The sequence below is a fragment of the Lissotriton helveticus genome, chromosome 3_1 (assembly GCF_964261635.1).
Source record: "Lissotriton helveticus chromosome 3_1, aLisHel1.1, whole genome shotgun sequence".
Lineage (NCBI taxonomy): Eukaryota > Metazoa > Chordata > Amphibia > Caudata > Salamandridae > Lissotriton > Lissotriton helveticus.
Window position 1 is genome coordinate 540884572 of NC_136061.1, and position 18398 is coordinate 540902969.

At 47.9% G+C, this 18398-nt stretch overlaps 1 long non-coding RNA gene across 1 annotated transcript in view; it reads right to left on the reverse strand.

Annotated features, from left to right (window-relative positions):
* LOC144824655 (uncharacterized) overlaps positions 1–2044 on the reverse strand; it is a 359794-nt gene extending 357750 nt beyond the window's left edge. Inside the window, exon 1 of the long non-coding RNA XR_013609042.1 lies at positions 1563–2044. This is a non-coding gene — a long non-coding RNA (uncharacterized LOC144824655). The remainder of the gene's footprint in view (positions 1–1562) is intronic.
* Between the last annotated feature and the right edge of the window lie 16354 nt (positions 2045–18398).

Below are 18398 nucleotides of genomic sequence, written 5' to 3' on the forward strand. Positions count from 1 at the left end.
TATGCTGCATGCTTTGAACAGAGTCCCACCATAACAGGTCTTGATTGAGAACACTGGAGTTTAAGTTGAAGGCCTGTTTCTCACAGTATCTGTCTGTGAGTGAGAAAGATGTTCAGAATACGTGGTCATCCAATCCTTGGCTTGTGTGCAGAGGTCACGTGCTCCAGTTATAACTGTGATTTTGTGCAAGTAGGTATGAAGGAGGTACACGCTTGTCAAAATATTGAGGGGGTGAAAGTGAAAGAAAATGCATTGCATCCAGGTGAGTGGGTGTGTTGTATGTTTGAGTGTGTTGCAGTGAGGGAGATACGAGGGAGTGCATTGACTTTAGAGTGAAAAGAGGGCGCTGAAGAGGAAAGAGATGAGGTGCAGATGGACGAGATGTGGAGAGAAAAAGGACTTACATGTCAGAGTGAACATGACAGGAGTGGTTGAGACATTCTGAAGACCACTACCCCTTCCTCAGGCCTCAGCATTATTTAATTCATAGTTTTGTACTTTCAGATTGAAAACATTTCCCAAAAAATATTAGTTACAACATAATTATTGTTGTTACTCATTTATATTAAACAAATAACAATCATTGACAAAGCCTATAATCCTGGCTGATGGTAGGTGTATGTCAACTGTATATTATAACTGGATGCAATAATAGAAAGCTCAGAGGCACCAACATACCAGGTATGTAAAACACAAAAATGTAGTTTACATGTTTAAGTCACACCCTTAATTACACCCCTTTTAGAGACCCCATACAATTTTCTCAATCCCACTTAAAGCCCTGGTCCCATTCTCGGGACACCCTGGCCTATTAAAGAGGCCTGATTAATGAGTCTGTGACCCGTCGCAGTTTTGTATTTTCCGTCGATTTGCATGAGGCACTTAAACAAGGTCAACACCTCATCCATGAAGCCCACTTCCGGGGTGGTGCAGCTACAGGAAGTAATAAGAACACCTAACCCTGTCCGCAGAGCACCATTCGTGCAATAGATTTTGGGTTACGGAGGAAGCTTCCCTGGTCGTTGAGTCCCCTGCGATTGAAACATGCGCATTGGTTCATTAGAAGCCTTTTTATTTCATCTAAATGAAAGGTTAAAAGTGGCGAGATGCAGAGAGCACTTTACATTTGTAAGTGCGCGTGGCATTATTCCCCGTTACTTATTGGCTAACAAAACGTGCTGTTCATGCAAACAGGGTTATTTCCAAGTTGAGGTTGAGGAAGATAGAGGGAAGGCTGCAGCTGGATGCGCCTGGGGAGCGCACAGGAAGGGGTGGCCTCCCTCGTACGTGACCAGACGGGACCCGCACGGGCGCGCATCCTGCTCGGGCACCCAGGGGAGCAAGCAGGCGTGTCTCTGCGTGCAACTAAACGCCCAGGCTAATGGGAGAACATTAGGAATCCGCGAACTTGGGGGGGGCCATCGCTGAAATTCAGACGCCCGCTAATAACAAGCAGCCAGCCACAGCACAGGGTACCACAGTTTGAGAGCCAAACCCGGAACCATCTCTGGCTGATAACGGAATAAGGGCGGAAACCCCACAGCATCCCGCGGAGCACTCACCAGTCTGCTGCAGCGCCGCGCCGCTCTCCTACGCCCAGATGTGCACGGACTCCCAGCTGTCCCCGGATGCAGAGGATCTGTCAGTAATCCTATGGCCGGGCTGCGAGCGTCCTCCCGTGACCCGGCGGGACAGCAGAGCTCCCCATGCCGGGCTCTGCGGCTTCACACCCCTCCAGTGCCCGGGTTCACTGCCATGGCGTGCAAGGGCCTCGGTGGTGTTTACAAACACGCCTGCTCCAGCGCATTCACCTGCAGATACGCTGCCCCTCCCCGCTTGATTTACAAGAGAAATGTTTTGCACCACGCAGCAGAAGGTGATGGTTGAAATCCAAGCGCATTCCGTTTTTCACAAATGTTTTTTCCTCTTCATTTTCTTTGAAAGCTGGTGTTGTAGGTGGGAAGCCGACAGGGATGCTTACACAGAAGCAGAAATCACACCTAGCCCAAATCGGATCCTACAAAGAGCGTCACATGCTGGAGTCCAATCGGTGCTTCCTGTGGTTGGAAATGGAATAACAAAAACTCCCCTCCCTCTGCGTGGTTCTTCCCACAGATGGATGCGGTTGGCTGCAGCCAAGCAGCTGTCATGTTCAGCTGGGCTGCGCCTGGTACCTGCCTCCTTTCCCCGCAGAGGAGGGATGTCCCGAGGTACCGCACACCACGTGCTCGCTGCTTGCAATGTGCTGTGCGCGTGCCTCGCGCACAGCGCCACACACACACCACCTACTTTGGCAGTAAGGACATCACCGTCTTGCAAACAGCCAGGTCTCCTCAAACATTGAGATGTAAACCGATCCACCATTGGCCACCCCGGGGGCGTCTGATTAGACCACGAACCTTGGATATGTTTACTCTGGCCACTCATACAATAACATTCCAGGGTGCGCAGGCTTCGCGCGATATGCTGTAAAAGATGTATTCGTTGACAGAAAAATATGGACCAGATCAGACAATATGTTTGAATGGCGCTATTTCAAGTCCTTGGTGATAAGTTAAGACAGTAATTGTGCAGGTGGTACGGTGTTACAAGAACATTTACTATGTCCCATGTGGTAAAATCGTGTTGTCCAAGCTCTTCAACTATTTAAGACCCAGTGTCCTCAAAACTGTGGCAGCCATGAGCTGTAATTTAGCGCTTCCAGTGCTCACTTCAGGTGATACGACTCATTGTCTTCTAAGGCGTTTGAAGCCATTCTTGCACTGCATGTTTTTAGATCACAAACGCAGCTCTAAACCATCATGCTATTTAACACCAGTTTCAATTGGACATATACGCTTTCTATCCCGTGTTCCTCGTTTTTATTGCCCTATAGCATCATAACTTTCTCTACAAGGGTATATTTGATTCACTTCACCCCAAGTGTGTAGGTTGGCACAGTAGTATCTACCTGTATGATGTACGAGTGGAACCCCTGCCCCAAGTACCCAACTCTGTGCGTATCTGGTATCCTGACATTTTACGTTTGTCCCGGTGGCAGGCTAATCTAAGGCTTAGGCTTCACTCAGACTATGTAAAGTGCAGGGACCTAGATTGCTGCATCAAGTGTGCCCTCAGTACTCACAGTGGACTACTGTCCCTGTCGTGAGTTTAGTGCATAGGGAGCTGGTGGCAGCATCTCATGGTTATGAGAAATCATTAGAGTGACCAGACCTTTATTTATTTGTTTATTTATTTATTTGAAAAGTTTTATATAGCACTGGCTAGACCCGGAGGTATCAGAGCGCTTTATATGAGGATCAGCGAGTTACAGGTTACATAGTTACATCAATTGAATCAAAGAATCACGGAGGGAGGAGGAGGGGGAGAGAAGGAAACACAGGGAAATGAGGAAAACAATGTCAGATGACCGGCTGGGTAGGTGACGGCAGAGGGGGTGAAACCAGGGCCAGACTCCTCTATAGCTGCAGTGACAGCTCCACCGGGCATCGGCCAAGGTTGCTCGTGCACCGAGGTCAGTACAAAGTTTAGGTATCCGCTCAGAGATACAGGTTACATAGTTACATCAGTTAAATCAATGAATCACGGAGGGAGGGTGAGGGAAGGATACACAACAGGGAAACGAGAAAAACAATGTCAGATGACTGGCTGGGAAGGTGACGGCTGAGGGGGTGAAAACAGGACCAGACTCATCTATAGTTGCATGACACCGTTCCACTTGGCATTGGCAAAGGTTGCTCGTGCACCGAGGTAAGTACAAACAGTTTTGGTATCCACCCAGGGGGCATCGTCAAAGGTTCATCAAAAGTTCTATCAAAATTCCACTGGGCATGGGCCATGTTGATCTGGCTCCGGTACAATGTTCAAGCCTCTGGGCCTTCTTTGGCAGTAGAAAGACCAGGGGGGGGGCGGGGGAGGAGGGTGGTCGGCCCACTTCGTTGTCACCTGAACGTCGGACTGTACTGCTTTGACAACAGTCGTCGTGACCCTTCCCCCACTTCCGTGGCCGCTAAGTTCTTCACCTTTCGGGTGCAGCCCCTATTCAGCTGTGCGCACTGCAACCACTCGCCCAACAGGTCATTGCTGGTAGGGCCCGCTATTCCATAAACTCACAAGATCCAGGGCCTGTGCACCGCCCCTGATTGTGCTCAAGGCCCCCTCAGGATAGCTGCCCTAGTCTGCAGATAGTCAATTTGTGGAACTTTTCCGGTCTCGCTAGGCGAAGGTCAATTCCTTGGGTGGTTTATATCCATGTCAATAGGGTTGAGGTATACTGGCCCATCCGTGTAAAGTTCTGCTTATTTGCTGTTAGAAATGGGGGCTCTAGTTGGCAGGGGTAGGTACCTTTGTCCAAATAGGGACCCTTGCTTCTAGTCAGGGAAAGGGGGATACACTCCTGAATAACCCTTGCTCACCCCCTTGGTAGGTTGGCACGGGCAGACAGGCTTATCTCAGAGGCAGTGTGTAAAGCATTTGTGAACACATAGAGTAATACAGTGAAAACACTACAAATGGACACCACACCAGTTAAGAAAAAAAAGTAATCTTTACTAGACCTAACACAAGGCCAAACAACAAAAATCCACAATACTGTAATAAAAATATGACTTTAAAATGGTAGAAATAGCTTAGTTCAATGTAGATGGTAAAAGCGCCACTTCACTCTCAAAGTACCTTGGATGCCTCACGCAAAACAAACAAAAAAGGGTCACAGGGAAGGTGATGCATCAGTTCCTTGCTTCGGGGTAGGTGATGCTTCGGTTCCTTACGGCAGCGCAGGGGAGGTGATGCGTCGGTTTCTTACCGGCGAGGAGGTGATGTGTCGGTTTCTTACTGTAATCCGGTGAGATGCGACAAGATGGCGCCTTGATGCGAAGCGGCAATCCAGTGCGATGCAACAAAATGGCGTCTTTGATGCGATGCGACAACGTGAATGCGATGCGTGCATGCCCGACGGCCGTGAGGCGTAATCGATGATCTTTGGAGCCGGGACAGGCCATGTGACACGCTTCTCTGGTAATGCGACGGCGGCGCGCTTCTCCGGTGATGCGACATGCTTCGTCTGCTATGCAATGGGGAACAGCTGCAGCGGTGGCATGCTTCATCAGCAATACAATGGTAATTGCTGCAGCGGCAACAGGCTTCTCCTCGTTGCGTCGGGATTCCACCTCCCTGCGACAAACAGTCTCTAGAGGTCCTAAATAATAATCCACATTTGTAAAGCGCACAATCACCCGTAAGGGTCTCTAGGCGATGGGGGCCGTCGGGAAGATTAAGCAAGCTATTGCCCAGAGTCACATGGTGCTGGGCTAATCTGCCACCGGTGCCGGGGATGGAACCGTGATCCCCAGATTCCGGAGTCAGTCGCCATAGCCGCGGCGCCACATCTCTTCGTCCAGCTGCTGGCACCTCTCTGTAGGTTAGAATTCCCAGCAAGGAAATTCAGGGGGAGCTGGTGGTGAAGTCTTTGTGTCCCTGAGGCTTCAGACAGGAGGCAAGCTTAGGTCAAGCCCTTGGGGATCTTCCTCTAGACGACAAAGCAAACAGCAGAGTTCTTTTCTCCTTTCCTTGGCAACAAGTAGCCACTGCAGGCCAACCCCAGACAACAAACAGCACAGGGGCAGTAATCCTCCTTCATCTTCTCTGGTTTCTTCTCCTTGACAATGGTCCCTCTTGATTTCCCAGAAGTGATCTAAAGTTCTGGGGTCTGGGTCCCCCTTTTATACACACAAATCCTTTGTCTCTGAAGGCAGAGTGTGTCTGTACCTAGTCCAAACCAGTTCTGTCTTCCTGGGTGCAGCTTCCTGACAGGAGGTGGAGATAGCATTGTTTGAGAGCAGACCTGGCCCAGGTAGCTGAAAGGAAATCTCCTCCCCCTACTCTCTTTTCTAGGAGGGGTCAGGTCAGTGAAGGGAAATCTCCGCCCCGCTCTCTATTCAATGCAGGTCCTATTCAGCCCAGCCCTGACCCATCAGACTACTGGAGCCAAGGCCCTCTCCAGCCTCCTGCCCCTCACAACCCAGACAGGGAATACACAAACCTAGCAGAGGCATGCTGGATGGTTAGGCAAGAAAATACCTCCTTTCTAAAGGTGGTATTTTCAAAAACAGAATGTAAAAATCACCCTCACTAAAAGATGTATTTTAACATTCTGAGTTCAGGCATACTAAACTTGAATTTCTACCTAGTTCCCTGGGTCAGTTAGGATTTTAAGATGTTATAATCAAACTGCCCGTTCTGGCCTATGGGAACAGGTAGCCTTATAATAGTGAAAAACGAAATTGGCTGTAATTCACTATCAGGACATGCCACACACATCAGGGCATATCCTATCTTTTACATACCATGCACCCTGCCCTTGGGCCTACCTTATGGGCGACTAATATGTAGAAAAGAGAAGGTTTAGGGACTGGTAAGTAGGTTGACTTGCCAAGTCGACATGACAGTCCCAGACTGCACACAGGCTCTGCAATGGCAGGCCTGAGCCACATTTTACAAGCTGCTTTAGTGGGTGGCACAATCAGTGCTGCAAGCTCACCAGCAGCATTTGATTTACAGGCCCTGGGCACACATGGTGCATTGTACTAGGGTCTGACAAGTAAATCAAATAACCGATCATGGAATCACTAATCCATACATAATTTTAGAATAGGGAGCACTTTCACTTTGGCAGTGATCAGCAGTGGCAAAGTGCCCAAAGCATCTAGACCAACAAAAACAGATGAGGCAACAGCAAAAAGTGGAAGGGAGCCTCACGCCAATGGTGCCAAGTCTAACATTTGCGCATATCAAGACCCTTACACTGGCATCGGAAGTATGTGTTAAGCATGTGTAGCAAGAGTTTTACATGCAAGGTGTGTGAATGAGCCAGAGTAATGTAGGCAAGGGGAATCCATTTTGGATATCTCTAGCATGGCCCACTGTCTTAGAGCACAAGTGTGGACTGTGCTCACAGATAGGTGAAGTGAATTTCCTAAATTCCTTTAGCGGGAGGGTGGAGACTAAGAAATACAGTGAGTGCAGTGGAGACTTAATTGCCTGAATCAAGTTTATGAGCCGTTCTTGGTTAGCAAGGAGCTGTCATTACTTTTCCTGAGTACTGCCATTGGGTGTATGTTAGCGGTGAGGGGTGGAACTGCAGGGACTGTCATGAACATTAGGGAAGTCTCTAGATACGGCCTGCCCTTTTGTTTGTCCATGATACTCCTTCAAATGGCCTGTTGACAGCCAGGAACAGAAACCTCACATCTCTTAGTGCCTCTGTTGTGTGTGCTCCAGGATGGAGACAGCCTCAGTGCTACCTGTAGTGAGAACTAGCACTCTGCACAAAGGCTATGTCAGGCAAACATCCTTGAGAAGACACTTGAAAGGACAACCACAGCAAACTGTTTCTACAGTTAGGATAGTGGATCCAAATTCAGTTTCTAGAAGTTGTGTATAAGACTGAGACCGAACTAGGCCTTGGCAAAATTTAAATACACTGGTGTAATTTGTGTTATTTCACATTAAACTAGTTACGTAAAATTCTAAAAGTTGTTTGACTTTGCATAATTACACGCCATTGAGGGTAAAAAGTTTACTGCGAATGTGCCATTCACGGTAAAATCATACCCTAATGCATGGGAAAAACAGAATTTGAGCCGCTGCTGTTTGCGGGGCCTTTGTTTTTGGCACTATTTCTTAAAGCAAAATGCGCCCTCGGGTCAAAAATTGATACAAGGATGCACTTTGCACTAAAATATAGGACACAATGATAGGTTTGCATTGTGTGTAATTGCACATAATTTTGCTGAAATTTCAGATAATTACTCAAAATCGGATTATGTAAATATCACACACTCCTTAGTCACAACTCCTCCTACTTTTTCCATTTCCAACTCCTTTAAAACGAAGAAAAAGAGTTATTCGCAGAGTATTGAAGGACTCATTCAACCAGGGCTGTGGTCCACCTGACAGCCAGTCACCAAGAAGTGAGTGCACCTCACTTGAAGTCTGGACTTCCTACTGGAGAAGTTCTGGACCTGCTCCAAAGCACCTAGAAGCATACCTGCCTGCTGAGAGTGGGAAGGAGTCTGACTCTGCAGGAGGAGAGACTGTTCAGCAGTGGTGAGGCCCAGGGCATCGCCATTAGCGGTGGGACATCCAGGAAGAGTAGAGTACTTGAGAACAAACTAAGGAATACCCTGGTGGTCTTGTGCCCCTGTTTCTCATCTTGGTTGCCAGCCAAAGCCACCTGTGCAACTTGTTGGTCCAGTCAGGGTTACACCTGCCTTTTTTTCTGTTGGCCCAGATGAGGGCTACAACTGCCTGCTTGCTGTGAGCTCGTACGAGAGATGCAGATGCACGCTTTATGTTGGACAGAATCAGGCTGTACCTGCATGTTTGATGCTGGCCCAGATGATGGTTCTAACTGCGTGATTATTATCAGCACACCTGGGGTTGCACCTGCCATCTGGACAGCATCCTCTGAAACTATCACCCCCTGATTTGTGGACCATATCTGCTTAGGCCCAGGAGGGCGTGCATCACCGCATCAGTAAAGAACACTGTGGCAGGGCCCAAACCTGCTACTGCACCAGCCCTGGACACTTAACATCTCCTGTCGAGGCTGGACAGGCATGCTGATTTGTTGGACATGGCCTGTGACTGGCTAAGATTCTCCAGCAGGACTTGCCACTTCACCCCAACCATGGCTGGCTGCATAGGAAGGCCGCCCCTCAAGTAAAACAGCCAGAGAGGAGAGGGCTCGTAAAGGGCTGCCTATCACAGGAATCGCAATAACTGAGCACATTTGACTATGGGCAGGTAAAAACTGCACATGAGCTTAGATCCTGCTACTCCTGAACTCACCAGAAGGGGGGCGAAGTGCTAGGGGATCACCTGGGAGTAGAGAGGGGTCAGAGTGTATACGGCACCTACGGGGCATTGCACACAGTCCCTACCTTGTATAGACATTGAATTGAGTAGTATTTCCTGCATATGCGGTATTAAAGTGCCTTCTGTCTTGTAAAGACGAACACTGGCTGGTCATTACGATGATTGCGCTGGTCATTGAGTGCTGAGCCCAAGCACCCCCTTTCTGCGTCCTTGAGAAGCCTGTGGCTGCTTGCTGCCCGAGAGCCACATGCAGAAAGGGTTGTACTAGGCCAGGTTTGCAAAGCTATAGTAGGATGGGCACAAGGTCACCAGGGCCAAATGAATAATCTCAACCACTACAGTTGGGCCCAGTAGACCCCGAATGCCCTGTGCCCCCCTGCCCCCCCCACACACACACAAAGTAGGTGACCCCGTTTTTTTAAATCTTCCATTCAAGTCATCTCATCTCATCTAACGTGCTGTAAGAAAGATAAAATTCTTAATAGTAGCATATTTTCGTTTTACCATATGTTGTAATTTATTCATTTTATTTATTTCTAGTAAAAAGGTGTCAGAGAACTTCACATGTCAGAGGAAACATGTTACCAGATCCTTACTGACAACATAATCAGGATATACAAATACAGGCAGGTAGAGAGAAACAAAACTGTTGACTGTTGTCTTTTTAGGGCTCGCCTTTCCTATTCCGTAGGAATAGGAAAACAGCCCTAATGCAGCCAAACCATACTTCAGGCCAAGCAAGGGCTCTCCAGCGGATTTTCGAAAGTGCACGCCTCGTGGACGAGCATGCCCGAGCCTTCCCACTGCCAGCAGCATTTCGCCAGGCCACATCAAAGGTTTCCCCAGCACTGCCCCGCCCATCAATCACCCTCCCACGCCAGCAGCTCTTCCTGCTCCGCCCCCTGCTCTCTGCCCCCTGCTGCATCAAAGGCTTTTTTTTAAATTTAAATTACCATCTGTTCCAAAGCCTTCTTCGAGAGCAAGGGGCCTATCCTTTCCAATGGGCTTGCGCCATTGTCACAAATGCATCCGTATTCCTACCCTGACCTTATTGTATTTCCTACCTGCTTGGGGCTTTGCTTACTACCAAGTTCTGTTGCTTTTAGAAGCATTAAGTGTTACCTAAATAAATAAATACGTACAGACTGATACAATAAACAATAATTTGTGATACATTAAAAACAACTTGCACTTCTAAAAGCACCTTAGAAACGGAAAACACTCTTTTATTATCACCGTATGCTGCCATAGCAAGAATTAGCTGCTGTCTGCTCCAACTGAGAACGTACTTCAACCCACTTGAACAAACGTTATCTGCTAAATTACCGAGTACCGTGCGCCCTGTGAGTTGAACCGCCCCCTGTTTCACTGCTGCCTCGAACACCTCGCAGCAAACCCTGCGCGCTGCTGGAGCCGTGCTCATCGTGTTCTGGTTGCAACAATAAAAGCTTAGCTACAATTCTCTTGTGGCACTATGTAACATGCTACATCGCCCTTACTAGACAAGGGGTTCCCGCCTCCTATGGGGGCCGTTTTATTGGGGGAGGGGGGAACTTTCAGCTGTTTTTGACTCAACTCCACTCTTACCCCCGCGGTGTCGCGAAAATTAACATAGCAGCGTGGCCTTTATGCTCAACTATCCACAAAGAGACTTTCGCAATGAAGACACTTCCAGACGTGGTGCGTCGATTGATCCCTTTGCAAATGGGGGTGCCTGTAATTAAATCCCCTTCCATGTAAAGCCATATTTGATTAAGCTACATTGCACCCCCACCCTCTGTCCGCCTATGCTACCAGCAACCTTCTGGATCCCGACCCGAGGTCAGCTCTATTCTCACACATCCGCCGTATCAGGGGCACTGCCGCCCACACCTATACCCGCCTTGCGATGCATGACTGGATCGCTGGTCCTCGTAACTCCAGGCTGGGCCTCCTGCCTCAACCCAAGGCACTGCTGTATTGACTTCAAATGCCCCGTAAGTCCTGAAAACTCTTCAGCTTGTCCCCCCGTGGTCTTTGTGAATCGCTGCCCTCGCGCCTCCGGTCCTTGCGAATCGCACTTGCTCTGCTCCAACTCGCTGCTCACGGTCAGGTTTCAGGTCTTGTCCTCAGGTCAGTTGTTCCTCTTCCCGGCGATTCCTCACTCCTTCTTCTCATTGCAAGGGGGGGGGGGGGTTGTGGTAACTCAGGGCTTTGTGCCCTTATTTAAACCCTCCCCAGCTTCTTGCCAACTCGCTACCCCCCCCCCCGATTGGAGGGGGGCACCCAGACTTGCACGCAGAAGACAGCATTATACTGGCCTGGGTTCTCATCAAGTATTTTACCAGAAAAGTCCCAGCAATGGCTCCGTTTTTCACCCTACTCGTCTCCTCTGTGCACAACCCTCACCCTCCCTCAAACACCCTCACTCACCCACACACCCTCACTCACCCTCACACCCTCACCCACCCTCACACATCCCACTCTCACACACCCTCACAACCTCACACCCCCTCAACCTCACACCCCCTCACCCTCACCCTCACACACCCTCTCAGCCTCACACCCCCTCACCCTCACACCCCCTCACCCTCACACCCCCTCACCCTCACACCCCCTCACCCTCACACACCCTCACTTACCCTCACACACCCTCACTTACCCTCACACACCATCACACGCCATCACACGTCCTCTCACCCGTACACCCTCTCACCCTCCCACCCTCACACCCCCTCACCTCACCCTATCACCCTCACACACCCTCACATCCTCACTCACCCTCACACCTCACCCCCTCACCCTCACATACCATCACTCACCATCACACCCACATCCTCACACACCCTCACTCACCCTCACACCCATACCCCTCTCACAACACTCACACCCTCAATCACCCTCACACCCTCATTCACCCTCACACACCCTCACACCCCCACACCCTCACACACGTCACACCCTCATCCTTACACGCCCTCACTCAACCTCACACCCTCACCCTCACAATACTCAAACTCCACCCTACAACTCCACCCTACAACACCACCCTACAACTCCACCCTCAAACTCCACCCTCAAACTCCACCCTCCAACTCCACCCTCCAAGTCCACCCTCCAACTCCACCCTCCAACTCCACCTTCCAACTCCATCCTCCAACTCCACCCTCCAACTCCACCCTCCAACTCCACCCTCCAACTCCACCCTCCAACTCCAACCTCAAACTCCAACCTCCAAATCCACCCCTCAATGCCACTTCACCAATCAATGCCACAACACCACTTAATGCCACAGCACCACTCAATGCCACAGCACCCCACAACACAACAGCACCACTCAACGCCACAGCACCACTCAACGCCACAGCACCACTCAACGCCACAGCACCACTCAACACCACAGCACCACTCAACGCAACAGCACCACTCAACGCAACAGCACCACTCAACGCAACAGCACCACTCAATGCCACAGCACCACCCAACGCCACAGCACCACTCAACGCAACAGCACCACTCAATGCAACAGCACCACTCAACACCACAGCACCACTCAACGCCACAGCTCCACTCAATGCCACAGCTCCACTCATCGCCACAGCTCCACTCATCGCCACAGCTCCACTCAACGCCACAGCTCCACTCAACGCCACAGCACCACTCAACACCACCACACCACTCAACGCCACCGCATCACTCAACGCTACAGCAACACTTAATGCCACAGCATCACTCAGCACCACTGAAGGCCACAGCATCACTCAGCACCACTGAAGGCCACAGCATCACTCAGCACCACTAAAGGCCACAGCATCACTCAGCACCACTGAAGGCCACAGCATCACTGAACGCCAGAGCATCACTCTTTGCAACCAATCAACAACAACTGGTTCTAATATGTTTTAAGCTTTATTAGAAATGTTACAAAATAATGTTAATATTCACTTCTGTTCTTGGATTTTCATCACAGTAAAATACACTGAACATAATCTTCACATAAGTTATTTACAAAAGTTTAAGCTATTGCCATTATACATTACAATAACTTTTATTTAAGTATTAATTATTAAAACAAATAAAAGCCATTGTTATTTGTAATATTAATACTTCAAAGTCATGTAAATACAACACATATTGCATTAGAATGCTATAGGTGTCACGTTTACAAAAGTTGAAAATATTGGCATTGTAAATGACAAAGCTAGTAATTTCCCTACTTTCAATACCAACACATAAATAAAATATTTGTCATTTGCAATACCAATACCTCAAACTTTCCTAATGCGAGACCTATTGCATTGCAAATGCTTGTTTTGCAGTTGGACTGAGCGCGAAGGTATTGGAGCACTTTACATGTGTGCGAGTTGCAGTTCACAAGGTCCGACTTTTTTTCAGGCACGAGGAGATCAGTTGATTTGACCAGAATGAAAGGATGTTGAGTTAACGCGGACACTTGAACCTGGGCCCCAGTTTCAAAGTCAGTAGATCTGGTCATTCATAGCAAATCCGGGTAGCCTAAGATATAAAATATAGCCTTACAACCCTACATATTGGGCTTTTTGGGTCATAACAGCCCACAACAGTGGAAGCAGGCCTATAATGGTTGTTAAAGCCTGCTACAGCAGGCCTTAAGGCCATTAGAGCATTCTGCCCCATAAGGGCAGATTGTCCGAAGGAACATCCCCCCCACCCGCACCGCCCCCCTCCCCCCTCCCCCCTCCCCCCCACTTCCTACCCCATGACTGAAGCCTTTGTTTCACAGCTCTTGCAGCGATGGTTCAACAGGTAACAGACACGCACAGGGCCACGGCTGCCTGTTAGCTGTTGAACAGTCACACCAATAGCTGTGAAAGGATGTCAATGGAAGCCCCTGGGTCTCCCTGGGCTCTGGCTAAACTACTTTCCTCGTTCAGCTATGCCAGGGAAACGCAAATGCTGGGAAGCATTCCCCTCTTCCTCCTTCCGATTCTCCAGTGAAACTGTGGGCTACAGAGAAAGGGCAAAGGCTCCTGTGTGCCCTGCTGCACAGGTCTGAAGAGGCGGGGGAAAGAGAGAGGTAGGTACTGTGTATTAGGACTTTGTAATGTTGTGAGCAGCAGGCCTATACTAGTTTATATAGCCCTCTGCTGCTCCATTATCTTCAATGGACTTCTGAACATTCCAGTGTTCTAAATGGGCGCATATAGCTTCAGAAGAACTGCCAGTCAGCTGGCGGCCAGTTGGCTACTTAAGGACACTCTCGAACAGTGTAATTGCTGGGAAAGTAGTTTGTGATTTTTGAGACATTGCCAGAGACAAGTATGGTTCTAGGTAGAATGTATTTTATACTATTGTTGCTCGAGGCCTTGGGTGGCCTTTTCTCCCAGATCTTTGCTTCCTCAAACTTAGGTCCAAATAGAAAGTGAGAATTTGGTATACTACACAGATGCTACATCTTACAAAAGCAGAATATTTAGAGGTGGGCAATGTGAATTCTAAATTGGACTGAGACGGAAAATAACTTTTTGGAACTCTCCGACTTTTGACAAAGAAAATATTTCATCGGAGAAATTTGGAGCGCGCCTGGATCTCGAGGCGAGGAGGTTTTCCCGAGAATGGGATAATCCTGAAATCCAAGCTGAGAAGGGTGTATTTTCTGTGTAGTATTGCCCTGTAAAAGACGCGACAATAGGGCACATACACAAAGGTATTCACGTCAATTTCCATCTAGGAATTGTGAACCTTATCCTTCTGAGAAAGAAAATTATAGATTGCTCAAAGAGGTAGTGGAAAATGTCATGAGACGGCGACAGGCGGGCACTTACGAGATCAAAATAGCCCTGATGATGAAAGAAGCAGTGACATTGTGTTTGGTACTAGCTGGCACACACACACCAAGCACAGCTTCCGGCTCTTGAGGGCTGGCATAGATAGGCAGCGGCGCTGGAAGTAAGTGTGCGGGGCACGGTGCTGCAGTACCCTCTCCATTCGGTTTCAAAATGAAAATCATCATCTTTCATCGGAGGGCCACAAACAGGTCTTAATTCTCCAGTTTTTATGCAGTTTAGATTAAGCGGCAGTGCAAGCGAGCGGGCGCTCTATCCCGAAATGACCAGGGCACAATCTGAAATTCATCATAGGACCCCAAAAGGGCAGGACACCCTTAAAGAAGTCTCCTACTTCCTGTGCTGCAGTATCTTCCTGATCGAAGACACCTCTACCATATCTTGTTCTATAATAGTCTGAGGAGGAACTATATGTTGGGGGAAGCAGAAACGCCACATAACACGTTCCTGAAAAATCAGGTGGCAACCAAGTGTAGGCTCTGTCGTGACAAACAAAATATGTACCTTTAGCTGGCACAAACGGTGGAGAAGTTCTGGATGCATAAACGTAGGTGTGATCACAAACACTTTTATCTAACTGAGCTCTCGGATTCCGACCATTACCCTGTAAGCAAAATTGACCTCGATGTGGCACAATCCAAATAGGAGGAGACCTTTTTTGTCTCTCCTTCTCGGTCAACTTAGCACTGTATCCAGTCACATTCCAACCAATGTAAGGCAGCACCTCATCCTTAGGGATAGCCTTGTACGCATCAATATCTCTGATCATATCGGCTATTCCCTTTATCAAGGCACTATTGCTCGGATTGTCTTTCATGGAACGTAAAGGATATACCTCATTGGCATAGATGAACATAGTCTGGAAAGCCCATGCAGAACCATTAAAACTAAAGGGCAAAACCAAATAGGGCATGCCTCTATCTGTTGTATGAGGCATAAGACCACAAACCCAACAATTAGTGGTATTGACTACTAACTGATGCTGATGCAACAGCTGAATAAACGAATTGTTGACAAACTCTGATCTCCTTATCTGTTCGTGTTCAGGCAAAGTATGAAATTGGTGCGAAGAAACAGTAGTAAAGGAAAGCATAGGTTGAGAAGTTGGTGCAGACGTCAATTGTGTAGAAGGAACAAACCAGAATATAGTAGCTAATAGAATACATAAAAGTATTAAAATAGATAAAGCTATACCACACTTGGAGAACAACATTCTATATTATCGGTTTTTCATCTCTTGCCTTTTATCGTCATTCCTCAATACAATCTTCATTTTCTAATGTTGCTCACGCAATCTTGACAGAGTACTTCAGCTGTGATTATTAGCAGGTCGTAGGGACACCGCAAGTCCTGCAGACCTATTGCCACTACTCAGGTCACAAACTGAACCGTTGGTACTCCTACGTGACCCTGCAACTGGCAAATGGTAACCAATCAAAAATTTAACAGAAAACCATAATACAATTTCAGAAAAAGCAAGAGAGAAAGAAAAACAAAAGTCAAATGCAAAATACTCGAAGAAATTGTCTCTTTTTGATCTCAGTGTGGAAAAAAATAATGTTCAAAGTCTCTTTATTTATTCCGAGATGTAACGTAATTTAGTCGGCACAGTTTGGTCCGTAAACAAAAGTTCAGGTTCGGTAGTGTCCAATCTCAAACGTGGAGGAACAGCTTCTTGCAACACATTGTCATTTTCCAGTTCAGATTGAGTCCATTCAAGCTGTGCGTCACTAAAAGGGACAAACCTAGGGACACGTTCTCCTTCAAAATCTCCCACACCCTCTCTAACCCAAGTGTCGTATGGCAAAGGCAGGGGTATGTGCTTCGTATGGGCAGCGTGCACCCAATTCTTTTTTCCAAACACCTTAACAGCAGTCCGAGTAGCCAAAAGAATTTGGTGGGGACCAGTCCAACGAGGCTGTAGGTTCTTTGTTCATTGGAAGTTACGCACGAGCACCCATTGTCCTGGATTGAGGGTATGGCCTGGGTCCACAGATGCTGATGGGAGCTGGTTGTGGACCTGTTGATGAAGGACACGCAGTTTAATAGTCAAATCGTGCAAGTAGTCAATTAGCATAGGATGTTCGATGTCGCTATATTCCTTCGGTCTAGGTACACCCCAAACGTTGGCAGGACGCCCAAACACAATCTCATATGGGCTAAGTCCCACACGAGAATGCACTGTTGTCCTTGTCAACATAAGAGCCAACGGCAAAGCATCGGGCCATGTAAGGCCGGTGCTTGCTTGCACTTTCGCTAACTTAAGCTTCAATGTCCCATTATAACCCTCAACCAAACCCGCTGACTGTGGGTGATTCGCAGCATGAAATTTCTGCTTGATGCCCAAGCCCGCACACACTTTCTTCATTATCTGACCCACAAACTCACTTCCATTGTCAGACCATACAATCCGTGGCATTCCATACCTAGGGAAAAATTATTTGAGCAAAACCTTGGCAGTAGACAAGGCAGTATTATCCTTTAGGGGGTAGGCCTCTATCCACCTGGAAAAGGCACCAACAACCACAAGGACATACTTCAAGTTATTACATCTTTCCATGTGTATATAATCTATTTGTAGAACCTCGAATGGATACGTTGGAGGAGCAAAATGACCTGCAGGAGTTGGAGTTCCCTTGCCAGGATTATGCATCAAACACACCATACAATTCTTGACCAGATTCTCTGCACATTTGGGAATTCCACTATTCTGCCATACCGGAGCCAACAACTTGCATATCCCTTTTGAACTAATGTGAGCCAATCCATGGGCCATTGTAACCACTGGGAGCACATATGCATCAGGCAACAACCATAGCTGGTGTTCTGACAACTCAACCCAACAACCTGTTGAATCCAACATACACGTAGTTTCTCTCCAAACACTCACTTCTTTCTCAGTCGCTTCAGCCTGAATCGTTTTCACACTTTCTATTGTGTCTTCACACATTCCACCAGCCATAACCCAATTAGCTGGGCCTGCAACATACATACGGCTCATCATGTCTTTCGCCGTTTCCTTCGCAACTTCATCTGCAAACGCATTCCCTCGACCAACATCGTCCACAACTTTCTTATGCGCACTACACTTCACAATTGCAATCTGCTTTGGGAGAGTGAGAGATTCCAAAAGTTCATTCACCAACTTCCCATGCTGTATTTTTGTCCCATGCGAAGTACGGAACCCACGCTCTCTCCACAAACGCCCAAAACTATGGAAAACTCCAAACGCATACTGACTATCGGTGTAAACATTCACTCGCTTTCCTTCTGACAACACACACGCTCTAGTTAGTGCAATCAACTCTGCTGCTTGCGCAGAATTCTGTGGTATGCATGCTGTCTCAACAACTGTATGTAAAGTTGTAATAGCATACGCTGCAGTCGTTTCACCATTCGGAAGCTTAAAACACGAACCGTCTACCCATAGGGTACCATCAACATCCGTAAGGGGAGTATCCCTCAGGTCATCTCTAGCTTTTGTTTCTTCCTCTGTACGAAGAAAACAATCATGCTGTTCCTGAGGATCCATCTCTGTAGAGATCGGTAACAACGTAGCTGGATTCAGCACATTACATCGTTTGATGTGAACATGGCTAGCCAACAGTGTCAACTCGTAACCTGAAAGACGTGCACTAGTAAGGTGCTGTGTCTTAGTCCTGTTTAATAAGGTATCCACTGCATGTGGGACCATCACAATCAACGTATTGTCCAATA